The 10,149-nt window shown below is 44.2% G+C and overlaps 1 protein-coding gene across 1 annotated transcript in view; it reads right to left on the reverse strand.

The window, feature by feature from the left end:
* The window catches only part of LOC103268585 (A-kinase anchor protein 2), a 305,955-nt gene that overhangs the window by 140,822 nt on the left and 154,984 nt on the right, over positions 1–10,149 (reverse strand). The gene's annotated exons all lie outside the window — the stretch shown is intronic.

Raw genomic sequence — 10,149 nt, forward strand, 5'->3', positions numbered from 1 at the left:
AGTTGGAGTCTCACTCTGTCGCCCAGACTGGAGTGCAGTGGCCGCTCCTGGCCACCACAGCCTCAACCTGCTGGGCTCCGGCGATCCATCCGCCTCAGCCTTCCACGTAGCTGCAGTTTACTATTTCATAACTACCCGGCAACCTGTCCATAAAACCAGAGTGATATTAGATCAGATCCATACTACTCTAATTCCTTCTGCTAGAGGCTCTTAACTATTTTCCTGTCATTACATTTTAATTAGCATATTTTCCTAATTACAAAAAGAAAACTTTACTCATTGTATGGAAAGCAATAAACTGTGAACTCCAGAATATTACAGACCTAGGACTAAATCCTGACTTCACCCTTCTAGAATGTGTGACCTTGGTAGTCTTTGCCTTGTCAAAGCAGAGATTTCTTCATCTGCATGATGGGACAAACAAGGGTACCTGTCTCATTTTATAGTTGTATAAATGTAGATGGAATAAATGCAGGTTGTCATAGTGCCACGCCCATGGTAATGCTGGGAAAAAGAAAGGGAGTGGGGGAAGAAGAGAAGTAAATAAGGAAGGGAAGAAAGAAGGAAGTAAGGAAGGGAGGGAAGGAGGGAGGGAGAGTAGGAAAGGAAACAGGATAGGAAAGGAAAAGAAAATAGAAGGAAGGGTCAATGACCGTTACAGGAAAAGAAAGTTTAATAAAAGTCTCCTAACACCTGAGGGAGAAAGGTTTACTTGAATCTCTCAAATACATTGAAAATGATTAGAAACAGGATGTATATTTTGATGTAAAAGAGGTGATTCACGCCTATAATCCCAGCACTTTAGGAGGTCAAATTGAGAGGATTGCCTGAGTCAAAGGGTTCAAGACCAGCCCGGACAACTTGGTGAGACCTCATCTCTACAGTAAATCGAAAAATTAGCTAGGAATGGTGGTGCATGCCTGTGGTTCCAGCTACTTGGAAGGCTGAGGTGGAAGGACTGCCGAGCCCAACAGGTTGAGCCTGCGGTGGCCATGAGCATGCCCCTGCACTCCAGCGTGGGGCAACGGAATGAGACTCCAACTCAAAAAAAAAGAAAGGAAAAAAAAAACAGAAAAACTTTTTTTGACTCTTTCACAATACGATTTCTCTTAAGAGGGGTTTTCCTATGTCACTCATGGAATAAACTTAATATAAACTTGGAGATTTTTTCATCTTTGGAATTTGTTCATATTTTCTTTGCAAAAAACAACTCAAATACATTAAGAATAAAAATAATAATTCTGGCCTGGCTAGGTGGCTCAGCCTGTAATTCCATGCTTTGGGAGGCCAAAGTGAGTGAATTGCCTGCGCCTGCGGGTTCAAGACCCGCCTGGGCAACTTGGCGAGACGTCATCTCTACAGTAAATCAAAAAAATTCACTGGGCATGGTAGTGCGTACCTGTAGTTCCAGCTACTTGGAAGGCTGAGAGGAAGGATCGCTGGAGCCCAGTAGGTGAGGATGCAGCGACCGGGAGCGGCCAGTGCACTCCAGTCTGGGCGACAGAGTGAGACTCCAACTCAAAAAAATAATAATAAAAATAAAAAAATAATTCTTAGAAGGTGAATGTTAGCCGGGCTCGGTGGCTCACTCTGTAATCCCAGCACTTTGGGAGGCTGAGGTCAGTGGATTGCCTGAGCCCACGGGTTCGAGACCCACCTGGACAACTTGGCGAGACCTCATCTCTATAATAAATTAAAAAAATCAGCTGGGCGTGGTAGCGCACACCTGTAATTCCAGCTACTAGGAAGGCTGAGGCGGAAGGATTGCTGGAGCCCAGCCACTGCACTCCAGTCTGGGTGACAGAGTGAGTCTCCAACTCAAAAAAAAAAAAAAAAAAAAAGAAGGTGAATATTTGTCTATTTCTCAATTTAAACAAGGTTTTATCTTCAAAATTTCAAGTGTTTATTCGCATTAATTTGAAAAATCAGTCCCCAAATTTGAACTTGCTTAAATATGTCACATAAACAAACATGTAATACAACATTCAATATGTTGATTTCTTACCTAAAAGTTAACAGATGCTGTATGCATAACATAGAAATGCAGGTATCTTAGAAAAAAACTAAAAGAAGAAACTGCCCAAAACTCAGGTATGGTGGATGTAACAGTTCCCTAATAAATATTGCATGCTGAATTTCTCCAGATTCAAAGAAAGCTCTATTTTCTCACAGTAGGCCCAGTTTCCCTTATTTACTGAAAAGAATGTTGTTTTCTTTTTTCATATTCAGGAATCACTGGAGTAGAATGATCTTGAAAAATGTAATCAGAATACTGATAGGATGAAGACCAGTGAGTAAGCCTGAGAAACAACCCATTCTCAGGAATGAAAATCTGATCTTAATCCCACCAGGTAAACCACAGCCTTGCATGTGAAGAATGCACGCAAATGGAACTGCATAAAGGTTCCTTTACTGATCAGGAGTGTGAGGCAAGAAAGACCTCCTTCATATGTCTGCCCACGGCATCATGATTTTTTTTTTTTAATTTCAGGGCAAATCAGTATGACAGGGTCACGAAGAGCAAGTGCTGTCTGGGTTAGACCTAGGCTCTGGTGCTCCTTGGCTTTGTGACCTTAGATAAATTCCTTAATTTCTCTGTGCCTTGTTTTCTTTCTCTGTAAACTGGAGATATTCATAGTACCCACCTCATAGGGTTGTGGTAAGAATTAAATGATACCCCAAGCACCCAGAGCAATGCCTGACACACTGAAAATTCTCATGCTAGAATGTTAGCCATTATTTTCATTATTTATTTTATTAAACTGAAATTCACTAAAAACAAACAAAAAATCGCATAGAGTTGGAGATAAAAACTCACAGTCGCCGGGCTTGGTGGCTCAACCTGTAATCCTGCGCTTTGGGAGGCTGAGGTGAGTGGATTGCCTGAGCCCACGGGTTCGAGACCCGCCTGGGCAACTTGGTGAGACCTCATCTCTACAATAAATCAAAAACTAGCCGGGTGCGGAAGCACGTGCCTGTAATTCCGGCTACTTGGAAGGCTGAGGCGGAAGGATCACCGGAGCCCAGCATGTCGAGGCCGCGGTGGCCGGGAGCGGCCACTGCACTCCAGTCGGGCGACAGGGTGAGATTCCAATGCAAAAACAAACAAACAAAAAACCTCAGTCTGTGAACATACAGAGTATGATGATGGATCCAATACCCCACCCTTTAATTCCGATCCCTTTGGGAGAGAAAGTGAGAATTATACCTGTTGATACTTTTTTCTTTTCAGAAATAGATAGAAGAATGCCGAGCTGAAATAAATGTCATATTGCCATTGGCTTATTTCTGAGGAAGAAGAAATTGTAAGCTCAGGTGACCTCAAAACAGCCCAGCTTGTGGTATGCAGATCTGTTAGTGCTTTGTGGCCTGTTATCCTAGCCATTGAATCAAGCATCTTGTCCAAGCACGTGTTCTCTTTTTACATGCAATTTACATGTATGTCATGATTTTTACCAAGTACTTTTTTTTTTTTGAGTTAGAGTCTCACTCTGTCACTCAGACTGGAGTGCAGAGGCTGCTCCCGGCCACCGCAGCCTCAACCTGTGGGATCCGGCGATCCTTCCAGCTCAGCCTTCCAAATAGCTGGAATTACAAGTGTGCGCTACCACGTCCAGTTAAACCAAGTATATTTTTAACTACTGTATAAATTTCAGGCCAGGCATGGTGGCTCACACCTGTAATCCTAGCACTTTGGGAGGCCAAGACAAGAAGATGACTTGAGCTCAGGAGTTCAAGACCAGCCCTGGGCAACATAGTGAGACCTAGTCTCTGCAAAAAAATAAAAAATTAGCTGGACATGGTGGCATGTATCTGTAGTCCCGGCTACATGGGAGGCTGAAGTGGAAGTATTGCCCGCCGCCTAGAAGGTCAAGGCTGCAGTGAGTAATGATCATGCCACCACACTCTAGCCTGGCTGACAGAGTGAGACTCCACCTAAAAAAAAATGTTTCTCTGCCAGGCTTGGTGGCTCAGTCTGTAATCCCACGCCTTTGGGAGGCTGATGTGAGTGGATTACCTGAGCCCGCGGGTTCGAGACCCGCCTGGGCAGCGAGACCTCATCTCTACAATAAATCAAAAAATCAATCAGCCGGGCGTGGTAGCACATGCCTGTAATTCCGGCTACTCAGAAGGCTGAGGTGGAAGGATCGCCAGAGCCCAGCAGGTCGAGGCTGCGGTGGCCGGGAGCGGCCACTGCACTCCAGTCTGGGCGACAGAGTGAGACTCCAACTCAAAAAAAAAAAAAAAAGTTTCTCTACAACAGAAAAAGGCAAGGAGAAAGGCTAGAGGAAAATGGGTAAGAGAAAGAGATGGGAAAGGCATTTGATAATTTTTTTTTTGAGTTGGAGTCTCACTCTGTCACCCAGACTGGAGTGCAGTGGCACGCTCCCGGCCACTGCAGCCTCGACCTGCTGGGCTCCGGCGATCTTTCCGCCTCAGCCTTCCAAGTAGCCAGAACTACAGGCGTGCGCTACCATACCCAGCTAATTTTTGATTTATTGTAGAGATGAGGTCTCGCCAAGTTGCCTGGGCGGGTCTCCAACCCGTGGCCTCAGGCAATCCACTCACCTTGGTCTCCCAAAGTGCTGGGATTACAGGTTGAGCCATTGAGCCGAGTGGACATTTGATAATTTATCAAGATAGGAGCACTAGATGCTCACTTAGACAACCTTAAGTACTTATATAAGGAAGCAAGATCATTTTTCCTGTTGTTAGGGCTCAAAAACCTATATCCCCAAAATATGGTGCTTTGACATGCTGAGCTGAAGAAGGCTCAGATCTCTCTAAGCTCCCCCACTCAATCTTTTGTCTCTCCCTAAGAACAGGATGAAGTTGTTCTCTGAAGGTCTCTTATCCGCCTGAAGTCTGACCCTGCAAAGAAAACAGTAATTACCTCTGATCTCTTTCCTGAGTTCTCATTAACTGACCTCTTACCACAGGAAGAATGGAAATCTGTCAACACACCTAGATGAACTTTTGTCAGAAACCACTGTCTTGTCTGCTCTGCAAGTCCAACAGACTTTGTCCCAGGTCACTCTATGTTCTTCAAGTCCACAGACTGGCCTTAGAAATCATTTGCTGTTCTCTTAAAATCACCCACACTTCTCCATCTCCCTGCCGCCTAAGAAGAAGGGTATATAGCCATTGGTACTCTATTGCATGGTGGGGTGGTCACCGTGATTTTCTCCTTTTGCATGCTAATAAATCCATATGCCTTTTCTCAGACTAATCTGCTTCTTTGTCAGATGATTTTTCAGCAAACTTTCAGAGGGAAAGAAGTTTTTCCTTGGCTCCTACACAATGAATCTAACAGCTATTCCTGAAAACTGTGCTCAAGATTTATGAGACTTTTCTGATACCTGACCTGTTGCGTAAAGGGCAAAGCCTATTGTAAGTAGCTACAAGTTCTACTCAGGATTTCAGAAACAATTTGTGACCATTCCAAACTCTCTGGGACACATGAAAATTTATTCAGACATTAACTAGGAAGACAAACTGGTTCCCTGCCTAAAGGGGAACCAGGTGGCTGTCTTCCAATAGCACTGAAAGCCAATGATTTCTGCCAATGGCTTCTGTGTTTAGTTTGAGTGGTTAGTTCCACAGGAAGTTACAGACTTGAAATGAACTGTGTTCATTAGTACTTGAAATGAACTGTGTTTCAAAACTAGTTGAATTGGGACAGACAATTCTTAAGAAAACAGGTTTATCTTCAATTGGGCTCTGACGTACAGAGCAGGGAGAAGGGACAATTTGTAGAGCTTTATTGTCATTCCCACTGCTGGAATGCTTGAAATGTACATAGAAGGAAATGTACGGATGTACTCAGGAAATTTTTGTGACTATGTTAGAACTTTTGCTGGGAATATCCAGGCCAGTGTCATCTATTTTAGGAGGTGACCACTCAGAGATAGGGGATTTTACCAAGTAGTAGAGTTGATAAACGCACAAGAATATTTCAACATTATGAAAACTGGGTTGATGAAGCTATCTACAGAAAATGAAATCAGGCTAACACCAACAGCCCAGCTAAAATAAAGACTCTAAAACAGACCTCAGGAAAGTCATGATATGTCAAGATTGAGGTAAAGATTTTTTGTTGTTGTTGTTTTGTTGTTTTTTTTTTTTAAAAAGTCAAACACACAAACAAGGGGCAGAATTTCCCATAGTTTCACTTCATAGAGAAGCCAATGAGGTACAAATCTTGACATAGATCAGGCCTGAAAGCCTTGATTCCTAGGAAAGAAGTATATCAGATGTCCCTGAGAGGTCAGCAGTAAATTGTGTGTATGTATATGTTTTTTGTTTTTTGTTTTTTGTTTTTTTTGAGTTGGAGTCTCACTCTGTTGCCCAGGCTGGAGTGCAGTGGCCGCTCCCAGCCACCACAGCCTCGACCCGCTGGGCTCCAGCGATCCTTCCGCCTCAGCCTTCCAAGTGGCTAGAACTACAGGCGCGTGCTACCACGTCCGGCTAATTTTTTTTTGTTTATTGTAGAGATGAAGTCTCAACAAGTTGCCCAGACGGGTCTCGAACCCAGGAACTCAGGCAATCCACTCACCTCAAACTTTCAAGGCACAGGATTACAGGCTGAGCCACCGAGCCCAGCTATGGCTTTTAAAAAAAAATATAAGAATAAAAATAAAAAGAAGTGCAATAAAATATTTCCTTTGGCAATGAAGCAAATCTAGAGTGATCTTTTTTTTTTTTTTTTTTTTTTTGAGTTGGAGTCCCACTCTGTCGCCCAGACTGGAGTGCAGTGGCCGCTCCCGGCCACCGCAGCCTTGACCTGCTGGGCTCCGGCAATCCTTCCGCCTCAGCCTTCCAAGTAGCTGGAATTACAGGCATGCGCTACCATGCCTGGGTGATTTTTTGATTTATTGTAGAGATGAGGTCTCGCTGCCCAGGCGGGTCTCGAACCCACAGGCTCAGGCAATCCACTCACCTCAGCCTCTCAAAGGCGCGGGATTACAGGCTGAGCCACTGAGCCTGGTTTAGAGTGATCTTTATTTATGAAGACAATGTAGAGAAGATTTCTGGTCCCACATGTGCCTTTTTGTCCAGAGTGCCTACACAAAACAATCCTTCTCAATGTCGTCATCAGTACAAAGGGCAACTGGCTGGACACCGCTGGCAACAAAAGGCCCTCAGTAGAATGGCTTTTTAGAAGTGAAGTCCAAAGAAAGCTGTAACCTGTGGCCTCTATTCACCACCGGAAGAGTCTAAATGCTTTCCCCCTTTTGTAATGTAGAACATCTGCCCTTCCAGAAGAATTACCGCTCTCGTGACATAAAGTTTTAAGTATAAAGAAGCAACATCCTTCTTTTATGTGGCTTTCCCCTGTCCTTGATTAGAAAATGTATTATTTACAAATGATTTTACAGTCAGAATCTCTAACTTGCTTACGGGGTACCAACCTTGTTCCTTGCTCAAGCTCGAGTAAGAAATATTGCATCTGTGAATAAGAATACAAGGCTTCATACTGAGGAAAATTCTAGTGTACTAGAATTCTTTGTGTCCTTTTTTATAAATACTTAGTTTTTAGTCTTAGTATACATAATCACTTATAAGTGGGAGCTAAACTAAGGATATGCAAAGACATAGAGAATGGTCTAATGGACACAGGAGACTCAGAAAGGCGAGGAAGGGTAGAAGGACAAAAAAATCGCCTATTGGGTCCAATGTGCACAGGCAGGTGGTGGATGTTAACGACCAGACCAAAAACTATTTGTATCCCCCAAAGGTAAAGAAAGAAAAAAAGAAAGAAAGAAAGAAAGAAAGAAAGGAGGGAGGGAGGAAGGAAGGAAGGAAGGAAGGAAGGAAGGAAGGAAGGAAGGAAGGAAGGAAGGAAGGAAGAAAATTACATAGGATAAGAGCAAGGTAAAGACAGTATTTGGGATTTCGTTGATGTATCTAAGATGGCAGCCAAATCACAAAATTCCAATCTTAGGGTTTTTTTTTTTTTGAGTTGGAGTTTCACTCCGTTGCCCAGACTGGAGTGCAGTGGCCGCTCCGGGCCACCGCAGCCTTGACACACTGGGCTCTGGCGATCCTTCCACCTCAGCCTTCCGAGTAGCCGAAATTACAGGCGCGTGCTACCATGCCCGGCTGATTTTTGATTTATTGTAGAGATGAGGTCTCGCTGCCCAGGCGGATCTCGAACCTGCGGGCTCAGGCAATCCACTCTCCTCAGCCTCCCCAAGGCGCGGGATTACAGACAGAACCACCGAGCCCGGCCTTTTTTTTTTTTTGAGTTGGAGTCTCACTCTGCTGCCCAGACTGGAGTGCAGTGGCCGCTCCCGGCCACCGCAGCCTCAACCTGCTGGGCTCCGGCGATCCTTCCGCCTCAGCCTTCCAAGTAGCTGGAACTACAGGCATGTCCTACCACGCCCGGCTGATTTTTTTGATTTATTGTAAAGATTAGGTCTCACTGCCCAGGCGGGTCTTGAACCCGCAGGCTCAGGCAGTCCACTCACCTTAAATTTTGTTTATCTAGCCGAGCTCCGTGGCTCAGCCTGTAATCCCGCGCCTTTGGGAGGCTGAGGTATGCAGCAGCTTCGTACTGTATTTTGGAGTACTATTCTTAAATGTACATAAAGTGGGCCAGGTTTGGTGGCTCAGGCTGTAATCCCAACACTTCAGGAGGCCGAGGCACGTGGATTGCCTGAGCCCACAGGTTCGAGACCAGCCCAGGCAACTTGATGAGACCTCGTCTCTACAATAAATTTTAAAAAAATTCGCCGGGCATGGTAGCGCGCGCCTATAGTTCCGGCTACTTGGAAAGCTGAGGTGGAAGGATCGCCAGAGCCTAGTAGGTCAACGCTAGGGTGGCCGTGAGTGTGCCACTGCACTCCAGCCTGGGTGATGGAGTGAGACTCCAACTCAAAAAAAAAAACAGTATGTAAGTGATTGCCTTGCTAGCTTGCCTTGTCCAAAAGATATTAAAATGCTAGTCTGCAGTTTAGTTATTTTACTGGGTTTTTATTATTATCATGATATATTCAAAAATTCCTTTAAGAACGCTTCTACACTGTTGGTGGAAATGTAAGTTATTACAGTTTTTGTGAAAAGCAGTGTGGTGTTTTCTCACAGAACTAAAAATTGAACTACCATACAATCCGGCCATTCCACTTATAGGAATATACCCAGAGGAACATAAGTTGTTCTACTGAAAAAGACACCTACACAGCTATGTTCATTGCAGTACTGTTCACAACAGCAAAAACATGGAGTCAACCCAGATGTCCATCAAAAGTGGACTGGATAAAAGTGGCATGTACACATGATGGAATACTACACAGTCATAAACAATAACAAAATCATATCCTTTGCAACAACCTGGTGCAGCTGGAGAACATCATTCTATCACAGAAACAAAAACTGAATATCACACATTGTCACTCACAACCGGGCCCTAAACATTGAGCTTGCAAGCAAAAAGGTGATGCTGGGCATTGCTAATGGAGGGACACTATCACCCACTGGATACCATGTCCACTACCAGGGGTGACAGGGCTTGTTAGAAGCCCAAGCCTCACCTGTACACAATTTACTTATGTAGCAAATTCTCACATGTTCCACAACTCCAAAATTAAAAATTAAAAAAGGGAAATGAAATGTGGGATGAGATAAAATGAAAAAATATATACATTTAAGGGGGGAAATCCCCTTGAAAAGACAACTAGATAGTATTAGGTATGAAATGTGACAAATGGGTGATTGCCAGGAGCTGGAGAAGGACAGAATGGGGAGCTAGTATTTAATGGGTACAGAGTTACAGCTGGAGAAGATGAAGAAGTTCTGCAGAAGGATGGATAATGGTGATGGATGCACAACAACATAAATGTACCTAATGCCATGGAACTGTACACTTAAAAATAGTCGAGACGGTAAATTTTATGTTATGTGGATGTTTTTTTAAGAAAAAAAAGTTTATTTAAATTAGAAGTCGGGCTCGGCGGCTCAGCCTGTAATCCTGCGCCTTGGGAGGCTGAGGTAAGTGGATTGCCTGAGTCCACAGGTTCGAGACCCACCTGGGCAACTTGGCGAGATCTCATCTCTACAATAAATAAAAAATCAGCCAGGTGTGGTAGCATGCGCCTGTAGTTCCGGCTACTTGGAAGGCTGAGGCGGAAGGATCGCCAGAGCCCAGCA

Source organism: Carlito syrichta, unplaced genomic scaffold, assembly GCF_000164805.1.
Source record: "Carlito syrichta isolate Samal-C Ts95f unplaced genomic scaffold, Tarsius_syrichta-2.0.1 Scaffold308851, whole genome shotgun sequence".
In the NCBI taxonomy this organism is placed as follows: Eukaryota; Metazoa; Chordata; class Mammalia; order Primates; family Tarsiidae; genus Carlito; species Carlito syrichta.